Source organism: Pangasianodon hypophthalmus, chromosome 24 (genome assembly GCF_027358585.1).
Source record: "Pangasianodon hypophthalmus isolate fPanHyp1 chromosome 24, fPanHyp1.pri, whole genome shotgun sequence".
Classification (NCBI taxonomy): domain Eukaryota; kingdom Metazoa; phylum Chordata; class Actinopteri; order Siluriformes; family Pangasiidae; genus Pangasianodon; species Pangasianodon hypophthalmus.
Window position 1 is genome coordinate 8,521,516 of NC_069733.1, and position 11,453 is coordinate 8,532,968.

Here is an 11,453-nt window from a genome sequence, read left to right on the forward strand (position 1 = left end):
GTATGCTTTTTTGAAAAATAAAACACTGAATTACAAATTTATAATTCATCAGCACTTTTTTAACGCCATTTTTGACATGATGGTTTACAAACCATATTCCAGACAGGTGAACGTGCTATATTGTTCATATACAAATATGTATATATCTAATATATTATTTGTATATTTAAAAAGCCACTCAGTTAAATAAGAGAATAACCACAAGCTACTAGCATATCACTTCTGACAAATTCAAACTATATATCATAAACAAATGCTGAAGCCAAAAAGTTGAGTCTAATTACATTTGACAGTTCTTCAGAAAAGGAAGTAGATTTATTACAGTAGCAGCATTAACAGAATGTTTGACATTTTTAGTGCATAAATGCAAGATCTATGTGAAAAAAAGAACTGTAAAAAAATCTTTCTTTTCCCTGTTATCATGTTCTCCTCACACCCTGATCACAGGACTCTCACATGCACTGAAGTTGTGCTGAGTTCACAAGCAGTCTATACAACAGGTCTATACACAGGTCTATAACACGCTGTCACTAATGTTCCTCAGATTAAACAAGCTTCATCACTGATGTAGACATGTGTCTTGCAACTACAATACCTCATACTATTCTATGAGCTCAAGCATTGTTCTCAGTGACTAGCTACAATCCACTTGTACTGAATGATTTTAAGAAAAATCATATGGAATGGGCGTGGTCAGTCACACAGCTGTTATGGGGGTGATAGTATAGTTGATATCTTGCTAGTAAGGCTTCTAGAGCACTTAGACCTTTCAACTAAGTCAACTATTGAGGCAGAATTTGCCATAAATACTGCTGTTATACTGTGGGTCCCTAGAGGACTAGTGGTTAGGCCTTGGTGCGCTCACCGCCATGGCCTGTGTTCGATTCCTGGCCGGGGAACCAGCCAAGACAGTGCACTTCCAGGGTTGCGTCAGAAGGGGCATCCAGCGTAAAAACTGTGCCAGATATGTGAACCAGTGATCTGCTGTGGCAACTGCTGTCATACTGTGATCTTTCCCATTCTGCTTCTTGGTTCATACACATCAAACTTCATGTACACCATATAGAGCTATCTGCTTAAAAGCTTGTGGCATACAGGTATCCTGTCCTCTAAAGCTGGTGATAGACTCCTTTCATCTTTTTGGCTGAAATCGGTGAATGTAGTTTTCATACTTTTTGGAGTCCTAGCATTGAGTTGGGTTCCCTCATTAGCTCACTAGCCTTGATAGCTATCACTCACTATTCTGTACAAACTGTTCTTTGTTGCTCAGTGCCTTGCTAGGTTGGGCTCCAAACAGGCTTTTCACATTGTCTGCCATCTGCACAGTAACGTTTGCAATGTAGGTAACATATAACTACAAATTCTACAAGTCTCATATCTTCATACATATTCAGCACATGCTTTATCCTGGTCAGGGTCGTGGTGGATCCGAGCACTGGCCATGAGGCGGGAATACACCCTGAAAGGGAGGCTAATTAATCTCAGAACACAATGCATGGACATGGGAAGAACATGCACAGAAACGCCACACAGACAGTAACAAAACAGGGACCCTGGAGTGAGGCAGCAATGCACAGTGCTGCCGAATACTTGAAAGGATGAATTCTACAGATTTACTTTACACTATTCAATGACAAATTATGAAAAGAAGGTTTTAAAAAAATACTTTATATGGCCATAAGTATGTGGACACCTGACCATGACACCCATATGTGCTTGTTGAACATCTTATTCCAAAGGCATGGCATTAATATGGAGCTGGCCCCCCTTTTTCCTGCTAATAATAGCCTCAACTCTTCTAGGAAGGCTTTCCACTAGATTTTGGAGCCTGGCTGTGGGGATTTGTACATTCAGCCACAAAGGCATTAGTAAGGTTGGGCACTGATGTTGAGTGAGAAGGAGTGGCATGCAGTCAGTGTTCCAGTTCTTCCCAAAGGTGCTCAGTGAGGTTGAGATCAGGGATGTATGCAGGCCACCTGAGGTTTTCCAGTCCAACCTTGGCAAACCATGTCTTCATGGAGCTGGAACCTGTTTGGGCCTCTTAGTTCCTGTGAAGGGAAATTGTATTGCTACAGTATTACAACTGTGGCAAAAGTTTGGGAATAGGCCCACGTATGGACGTCATGGTCAGGCGTCCAAATACTTTTGGCCATATAATGTATATTCGAAAATGTTTATTGGCTTCCTATAAAGCTGCCCGTAGACGTCCTGATAAGTGTGTTTCCAGTAATACACAAGTTTTCCATTCTTCCTCAGTATAGGGAAACATTAAAATCCATTGCACAAATAAAAATATAGTGGACTGATATTATCCCAAAAATACTGGAGTATTTCTTTAATGCTCTTATGAATTGCATTTACTTTGTCATAACTTTAAATATAACAAACAGCAAAGACTTTATGGATAGTGTTTTATTGTATACATAATAACGTTATACTATATTTATTATCATGTTTGATAATGTGTCCAAAACATCTAACCTTTCCTGCAAGAAACTCTGTTTTTAATTATACTTAAGTAAAAGTTAGTTCCTCTTTATGTGCAGCCCTCTCCTAGTGAACTCTTAGTGCATCCATGAGAGTAAATACAAATTAACTGTATTTGCTCTGCACACTCCTTCAACAAACGGATCAGAACTCATGGTGGTGTGACTTTCAGCGAAATGTGTGCATATTGTGTGTGTGTGTGTGTGTGTGTGTGAGCGCGTGTGTGCTGAGGGTGTAGCTTTGTTAGAGCTCTAACCAGTGGACTGAGTAGTTCATGTGAGGAGACTGAATATGTGCATTAAAGTGTTTGATAAATGTCTTGCCTAGTGAACACACCCTAAATTGTTAGTCACTGAACTGACATGAAAAAATATTTGAATTAACGAATTATTAATCATAGATCAGTTTCACAAACATTTTGCAGTATTAAAATCAGCTTAGCTGTTGGGCAAATTGATGATCGTGCCTTTATAAAGTAACTCTTCCTGAAATCCTAAAAGCTATTAATCAGAATATTCATAGACGATATTCCAACAGTGCACGGTATGCAAGAGAATGCAAAACTGCTTGCACAGCTAGTAAAAAGTCTCGATGCATGGGAATATTTCCCCTGAAAGAGAGTTTTCTCTGTTGAGGCAGTCTTCAGGGAAATTAAAGGGATGTATGACACTGTTAAACGTTTACAGGGTTATTCTCCTGAGGACCCACTGCTACAGCTGAGACAGGTACAGCCTCGCTGCTGGGTAGAGAGTAGGTCAATGGAATGCCTCTCTGGTGTTTGGTACATTTTTCAGGTCATCTGGCACAGCAGAAAGAGTGACAACACTTTCAACACACAAAACTGTTTATGTAGGTTTTGAAATAATGCCAGGAGGAATTCCCTTTTGGCATGTGCAGTATTAATGTACATTATGTCTATTTAACTAAACAAGCAGATTCGTCCAACTGTTGTTTTTAAGAAATTTTATTTGTGATTACGTGTACATCTGTATAGTGCGCATGTCCCTAAATGAATCCTCAAAAACTACCTATGGATGACCAAAATGTATTGCTCGGCTGCTCAGCATATAACAGTATGCCCTGAAGTTACATTTAATATTGCAGAACGTCCACAAGACAAGTTACTTCCTGTTATCACTTACATTATAGCAGCTATAAGCAGTCATTCCTTCACCAGTCTCTCATTTTTCTCTATCTCTTGAAGTTAATGAGACAAAAAAAAAAAAACATGGCTTGTCATGTTACAGAGAAACTGGGAAGTGGAAACTCCTCTATCTTGAACACTTTCCCATGGTGGGAAACTTACTGACTGTTACAACATGCTGATACTGGAGACTCCTTCCATAACTGTTAAAAACATGTCTCCTTACAGAAAACTTCACCATATCAATGATTATATGTTTTCCTTTGTTAAATAACAACACATTATTTATCTGTTTATCATTAAATTATGTAGATCGTCCATCATACATGGCCCTGTGAATTAGTTACTGTAAAAACACTAACATAATATACATATTAATAACATGAATAGTTAGTTACTATAAAAACACTAGCATATTTTAATATAAACTTTAATATAAATCTGTGATTTGAATGACAGTCAGGCTATAGTGTTATGGAAAATTAATCAACAGCGCTGTAGCATAAGCTTTGTTAATGTGTTCAGTTGCTTTAGTCACATACGTATATTATAACCTGTGCCTGTTCAGGTCAGATACAAAAACAAATTAAGGATATGTGTAATGGCCAAATTTCCTTTCAGAATGTCCACTTGTTTTGCCAAATTCCCTTTGATCTGATTGAACTTATGTTAAGCGGTCCCCAAAGAAACATTCTCCCATTTTAAATCACTGCACAGATTTTGCCAGCTATTGTTCTTAAGATATTTTATTTGTCATTATGTGCACCTGTGTGTGCAGTGTGTTACTCTGTGAAAACCCACCACTCTGAGAGCGTGGCCACTCTGTCTAATATTTATGCACCATTTTCTAAGCAATTCTGTACACAACTACGTGAATTTAGTCTCACGTGAACCTGGTATGTCCGAACATGTAACTATTATTAGGCTCTATTTCCACTAGATGCTGGAAAGTCACTTCAGGTTTTCATCATCGGAAAGAAGTCTTTAAATATTTCACCATTCCTTTGCACAGCATGTTTCCTACCTTCGTACAAAATATGAACCAAGACAAATTACTGTGTGCTTTTTTAAACATAAATCTGGTTGGCACACCCATGCGCTTTCCTGGCAACAGTCTGGTAAACCATTTTATTTTGATAAGTGATAATCGGCAAAAATAAAATGAGCGTGTTTATGACATGATAATGACCTTGAACGTGTCCTCAAGGATAACCTTTGATGCAGGTTGTGATGCACATTCAGTCGTCATTTTTAGAATGATGGGAACAACAGTCACAAGAATCCTAACAGGATAAACTAAATTTCTCCCAAGAGAAACTACACTGTCAGAAATGATACTAGAACAATGGAATGAAATATTAAGCTGGAAGCAAGCTTGAAGAACTTTGTTTGCTGTTTATTGTGAAAGCCAGCTCCCTGCGTATGTTTCACAAGTAATGCAAGCCTGAAGTTCTAGGAAGTCCACCACACCTTAGGTCAAAACAAGGACAATTTACATTCAGTCAGCTTCACCGAAAGGAAACTCTTGGAAATCTGGAAGGATGTACAATTATAGAGTGAAAAAAAAAAAATCATTTGTTGCATGGAAAGGTAGTACATAGTGTATTAACTGTTAGCTCTATCTCCTCTGCCTCCCTAGTAGCTATCATGTCTTTATTTGGTTTTCAGTTTCAGAATGATTTAATCGTACTTAGTCTCTTGGTAATGATGTCTCTCATTTGTGTCATTTTTATTTTCTCTCCTGTGGAACGTTTTTCCTCAGTGTCACTCGATCTCCTGGGAGAACATGAAGCAAAATCTCAGGCACATAAATTCAACAGAGTCTCCCACTGCACTTAATGCCTTGACCCTTCAATGAATCTCATCTGGTGAAAAGGTCTGGCTCTCTATGCTGGGCGCTAACGCCTGGATATCAGTCTTTCCACTCAGTGGGAATGTCAAGCTCCCGTAGGCTTTTGTAGTGAATAAACCGTACCAGGTCATGCATAGTTGCATTCTTAGTCCCTATAGCAGAATTCCTGCATGTCTTAGTGGTCGGGGTGGTTGCAGTTCTGTGGAATATGTGAAAGGTCTGGGAACTGAGATAGATTGTGGAGGTGTATACACTATGTGTCACAAAGAACTAGTCAGAATATACAATATATTTGGCTTGTGTTATCGGACTGCATTAACAGACGGTGAATTTTTTAAATGTAACTGTACAACTGATTGTCTTATCTCATCTTGGTGTATGCCTTCGAAATCACATTTTCAAAGATGATGTTAAAGTTCACAAATGGAAAACTTAATTTTCTGTGTTTTTATTTCAATAAAAGCTATAAGGAAAACCATTTTTAATTTCTCATGGTTGTGATGTCACTACTAGGGAGACAAATGAAGACTTGAAACCGGGTTTACACTGTACGATTTTTGGGCTGATTTTGCTGTTGCAGACAAAAATAGCATATTGTAAAAGAATTCTTTAGTTGTGAGTTGAGATCAGTGGTCTTAGTGACATGCTTCTTGACAGGGGATTTAGTGTCACTGCGACTAAAGACAGCTGATGACAGTTCTGGCAGTATAAATTTTTTTTTTAATTAAAATATCAGAGAACACTGCTACATGCTTATGTAGAAGCCACCAATAGGATTACAGCACAGGGTTATGTGAAACTCATGGGACAGCTACAAATTCGGTAGTTGCAATGGTGTAACATAAACGAAACTTGGTAATGGACAGAAAAAATATCCTTACGACCTCAAGCTCACTTTGAAGAATGGTTCTGTTTATGTAAGCTTGTTTTCTGCACAAACCCGGATCACACTGATTGATGACGTAAGCAGAACATAGTAATTTTCTTTAATTGTAGGTCTATCGTTAGGTGATCTTCCTTCCACCTCCCATGAAACATGTCAGTAGTTGGATCTGATGCTCTAAATTGCCCGTATAGCTGTGAATGAGTGTGCAAATGTGGGCGTGCATGGTGCCTTGCAAAGGACTGGTGTATTCCTGCCTCAAGCCCCGTGTTCCCAGGATAGGCTCCAGATCTACTGTGCCGATGAGCAGGATAAAGCAGTTCATGAAGATTAATGAGTACTCAAATGGTGTAACGATTCGCTGTGTTGCACCTAGAAATAATGTCACAATGACGTCTGTATAAACTGGTTTAGTAAGGCATAATCACTTCAGGTTGAGATACCGTTACACCAGTATATTAGTATATACAGTACATCAGTGTATCACACTTAGTAGGAAGTACAGTATTTAGAGAAGGGCCTGATCAAAGCTGAATAAATTTCCACTCTGTGTCATGCTTTGCTTGCTGTCAGACCAGTTCGACCACAGTCTTCTGTTCAGGTTAAGCTATTTGCATGTTTATTTTCTTACTTTGGCTCACATTTTCACAACAAACTACTGAATTTATGGAGGTGCCCTGTTGACAGTAATCTTACTAATATAATTATTATAATTAGTTGCTTTAATTAATGCATATTTAATTTACCAATTCGTTTATCAGGACAAAGAGATAGAGAAAATGGAAGAAAAATTAAGGACTTGAACGATAGGCGTATTAATCAGCAGACTGTCCTCATGTGTTTTCCTTCTAATGAAAAGGATCCTTGTACTGATTCAGACAATTTATCAGGCAGACAAGTCCCTGCTGTTTCACACGGACTGAGGAAAAAATCTCATCGCCATCAGCAATACGTCCTCATATATTTTACAATTTGTACATACATTTTGCAATGTGATTTGGAAAAACAGGCAGAAAAGAACTGGATTAGTATTATGGAGCAAAAGATTTGTAATAGCTCAGAAGCAGTAGCATGTAATTATAAACTAGCATGCAAAGGACGTAGATTATTCTTTCTCACCTGGAAAGAGGATGTATTAAGCGTTTGGCTCTGTGATGTGGCACGTGAGAACAAAAAAGACGAGACAAAAAAAAAAACCTGTGTGCCAACTCATACCATGTGTTGAAGAACAAACAGGGCATGCATTCACTGGACAGCTAAAGAGATTACTGGGAGGAAGTATTCTAGGAAACAAAATGGATGATAATGGGTTTTCTAACTGAGCTTAAAATAAAAAAAGGCTGTTGTAGAAACACAACTCCTAAAAATCATTCTCTTGCACGGAATTGTTAATATGATAATTAAAAAAATACTTATCCCCCAATAGGCACATGCCAAAAGCAAATCCTCAAAACATGATTATGTGTTTAGATGGACTTTAAGACTTTTATATTTACTCCATGCATACTAGTTTGGCACATATTGGGCCTTTTTCCTTAGGAAATAAAAGGACAATTTTTCCCTGTCACTGGGGTACATCTATTGTATCTTTAGTATGTAACTTTTGCCTGAAATTTTAAGATACATCCATACAGGACTTCGGTGAACAAAAGCTGTGCTATATAAATAAATTTGTCTTGACTTGAAAACGGGAATATAGTGTACCTTAAGATTAAAGATTAAATTAAGGTATATAACTGGACCTTAGGTAAGGACCTGGTGCACCTTCTTAGGTAATAGAGGCACAATAAAGCTCTATAACATGTAATCTTGATGGCACTACCTCAGCAATAAGGTACAGTTTAGTACCTTTGTTTCTAAGAGTAGGTGGACCAATCAGTGTGTTTTTATTATAAAATATTTCAGTTTCAGACAGAGCTCGATTGACCTTCTTGAGGTCTGCATAATTTTTTTTCTGTTTTCTATTTTCAAAGTGCCAGAATATTTTCAATGAGAGAAATAAAGTAAGACCTTATACTATAAGATACTCTAAGATATCATGAATCTCTTTATAGTTTAACTGCAAAAATAGTACTTATTATAAAATACAGGCTTGAAATGTCAAAAGGACAGTTTATCACCCTACAGTGTTCTTTGTTTTATCCCTCTGGGTGATGCCTTAAAGGTTCTAGGGGAAAAAAAAAAAAACATAAAAGAGGGTTTCGCTTTGAGAAAAAGGTTCCAGGTTTCAGAAGCCCCTTAGGGCAGGGGTTCTCAAACTTTTTGTAGCCAGAGACCCCTTAAAAATGTCAAACAAATTCCACAGAACCCCTCAGAGCAGATTTATGTCATGAACATTATGTAGATGTGTACCATAATTGTTTGTCTATTTATTTGAGCCATAGTGCTTTGAATGTACTGAATAATAAATATAATAATTTAGATAATAAGGGGTTGTGATTTCCAGGACTATAACTAGATTAAACCAGGGACGCTCTGGATATGATTCACTGACCCCGGGGGGGGGGTCCCCAGACCCCACTCTGAGAATCACTGCTTTAGATAGTGAAACAGTTAACAATGCAAATAGCCCTTGTGGAACCCTTTCTTGCAGTATCTACATGTGTGTGCCTCAAATGTCCCAAATCAGATTTTGGTACAGGAACATGAATTTTCCAAAAATGCTGATAAAAAATTGCTGATAAACATCTGGGTTAGTAATTCTGTGAAATCCCCATTGACGATCTTTCATTGTGGTCTGTTTTCACTTCTTTTATTTGCACAGATGTTTGTACCTCACCCCCCAGAGATTACAGAGCTGTACACATCTCAATTATATTTGACCTAATTATAGACCTAATCATGAATCCCCACAACTGGCAGTTCTTGTTATGCCGAAAATTGCACATTTTAAAATGCATATACCATGTTAGTATGTATTTAAGTTCACTTATTGTGTTAATAAAGATTACGTCATAATATAGGCTTTAAAATCTCCACAAATATATTTTGATAATTCATACAGCCTTGACTGACTTTTCACCATGTAGCTCTAAATACACCACACCTCCATGGGAGTAAACACAATTTTGTATTAGTAACAGACCAACAGCTGCTAGTGGGCTTTGTTGATTCAGCTTTAGCAACTGTCAAAACATAAGAGAGATATTTCCCCCTCTGAGTTAAACCCACAAGCCAGCAAAAGAAAATGAAGGAAGTGCAGGATAACCTGTGGCTACTTTTATCTGATAACCACTTCTCGGAGTTTTCTCATGACATTTAATCTCAGTGGTTTGTTCCTGCATGTAAAATGACTAATACTCATTAGTATGTTTAATTATGTCTGTTAAGGATATTCCTGCGATGGACTGGCGTCCCATTCAGGGTGTGTCCTCACCTTGCGCCCAGTGTTGCCAGCATAGGCTCCGGATCTACTGTGACCCTGACCAAGATAAAACTGTTACTGAAGATGAATGGTGTTTCAGTTTACGACGCGTAACTATAAACATCAGAGCGAAATAAATAAAGAATCATTTCCTAGTTTTAACTCAACGTCACAATGGAAGAATTTGTTTTAGACTCTTTTGTATACACTCATCGTCCACATTAATAGGAACACCTGTACAGCACTGCACCTTCATGCACTTATCTAATAAGCCAAGCATGTGGCAGCAGCACAATGCAAAAAATCATGCCAGTCAGGTCAAAAGCTTTAGTTCATGTTCACATCAAAGATCAGAATGGGGGAAAAGTGTGATCTCTGTGGCATTAACTGCAGCATGGTTGTTGGTGCCAGATGGGATGGCTGGAGTATTTCAGAAACTGCTGATGTCCTGGGAATTTTGCACACAACGGTCTGTAGAGTTTACACTGAATGGTGCGAAAAACAAACAACATCCTATGAGTGGAGGGTCTGCAGGCTGAAACACCTTGTTGATGAGAGAGATCAGAGGAGAATGACCAGACTGGTCTGAGCTGACAGGAAGTCCACAGTAACTCAAGTAAGCACTCTTTACAACTGTGGTGAGCAGAAAAGCATCTCAGAATGCACAGCACATCAAACCTTGAGGAGGATGAGTTTCAACAGCAGAAGACCACACTAGGTTCCACTCTTCTCAGCCAAGAACAAGAATCTGAGGCTATCATGGGCACAGAATCACTCAAACTGGACAGGTGAAGACTGGAAAAAGACCAGGTGATTTTTTTTTCTAATCTTCAACTGTCCAGTTTGGGTCAGTCTGTGCCCATGATAGCCTCAAATTCCTGTTCTTGGCTGAGAAGAGTGGAACCTGATGTGATCTCAAGGTTTGATGTTTTGTGCATGCCGAGATGCTTTTCTGCTCACTACAGTTGTAAAGAGTGATTATTTGAGTCACTATAACCTTCTTGGCAGCTCGAACCAATCTGGCCATTTATCTCTGATCTCTCTCATCAACAAGATGTTTCCACCCACAGAACTGTCACTCACTCAGTGTTTTTTGTTTTTTTGCACCATTCGGTGTAAACTCTATGTCCTGCAAAATTCCCAGGACATCAGCAGTTTCTGAAATACTCAATCCAGCCTATCTGGCACTGACAACCATGCCACAATCAAAGTCACAGAGGTAACACTTTTTCCCCATTCTGATGTTAGATGTGAACATGAACTGAAGCTCTTGACCTGTACCTGCATGATTTTATGCATTGCACTTCTGTCACATGATTGACTGACTAGATAACTGCATGAATGTGCAGTTGTACAGGTGTTCCTAATAAAGTGGACTGTGAGTGAAGATATATGCAAACTACAGGTTAAGGGTCAAAAGCAGCATACTCTAACTTAAATTATGCGAAATATTGCTTCAGCCATTCTGAAAAACATTGCTTCTAATCGAAAATAACAATTTATTTATATATTTTGTGGAAGAAAGATCTTTTGGAAGATCTTTACTTTTTTTACTTTATGAAATGCATATATTTAAATGTTACAGCTGTCTGTACATAGAATATAAAATGAAAAAAAAAAACTTTAAAGATTAATGCATAATAGGCAAAGGAATGTGCACATTTACAGGCCAATTAAACCCTGTTCTCATTACTCTGCTTTTCCTCTGTAGCCGGTTCTACCA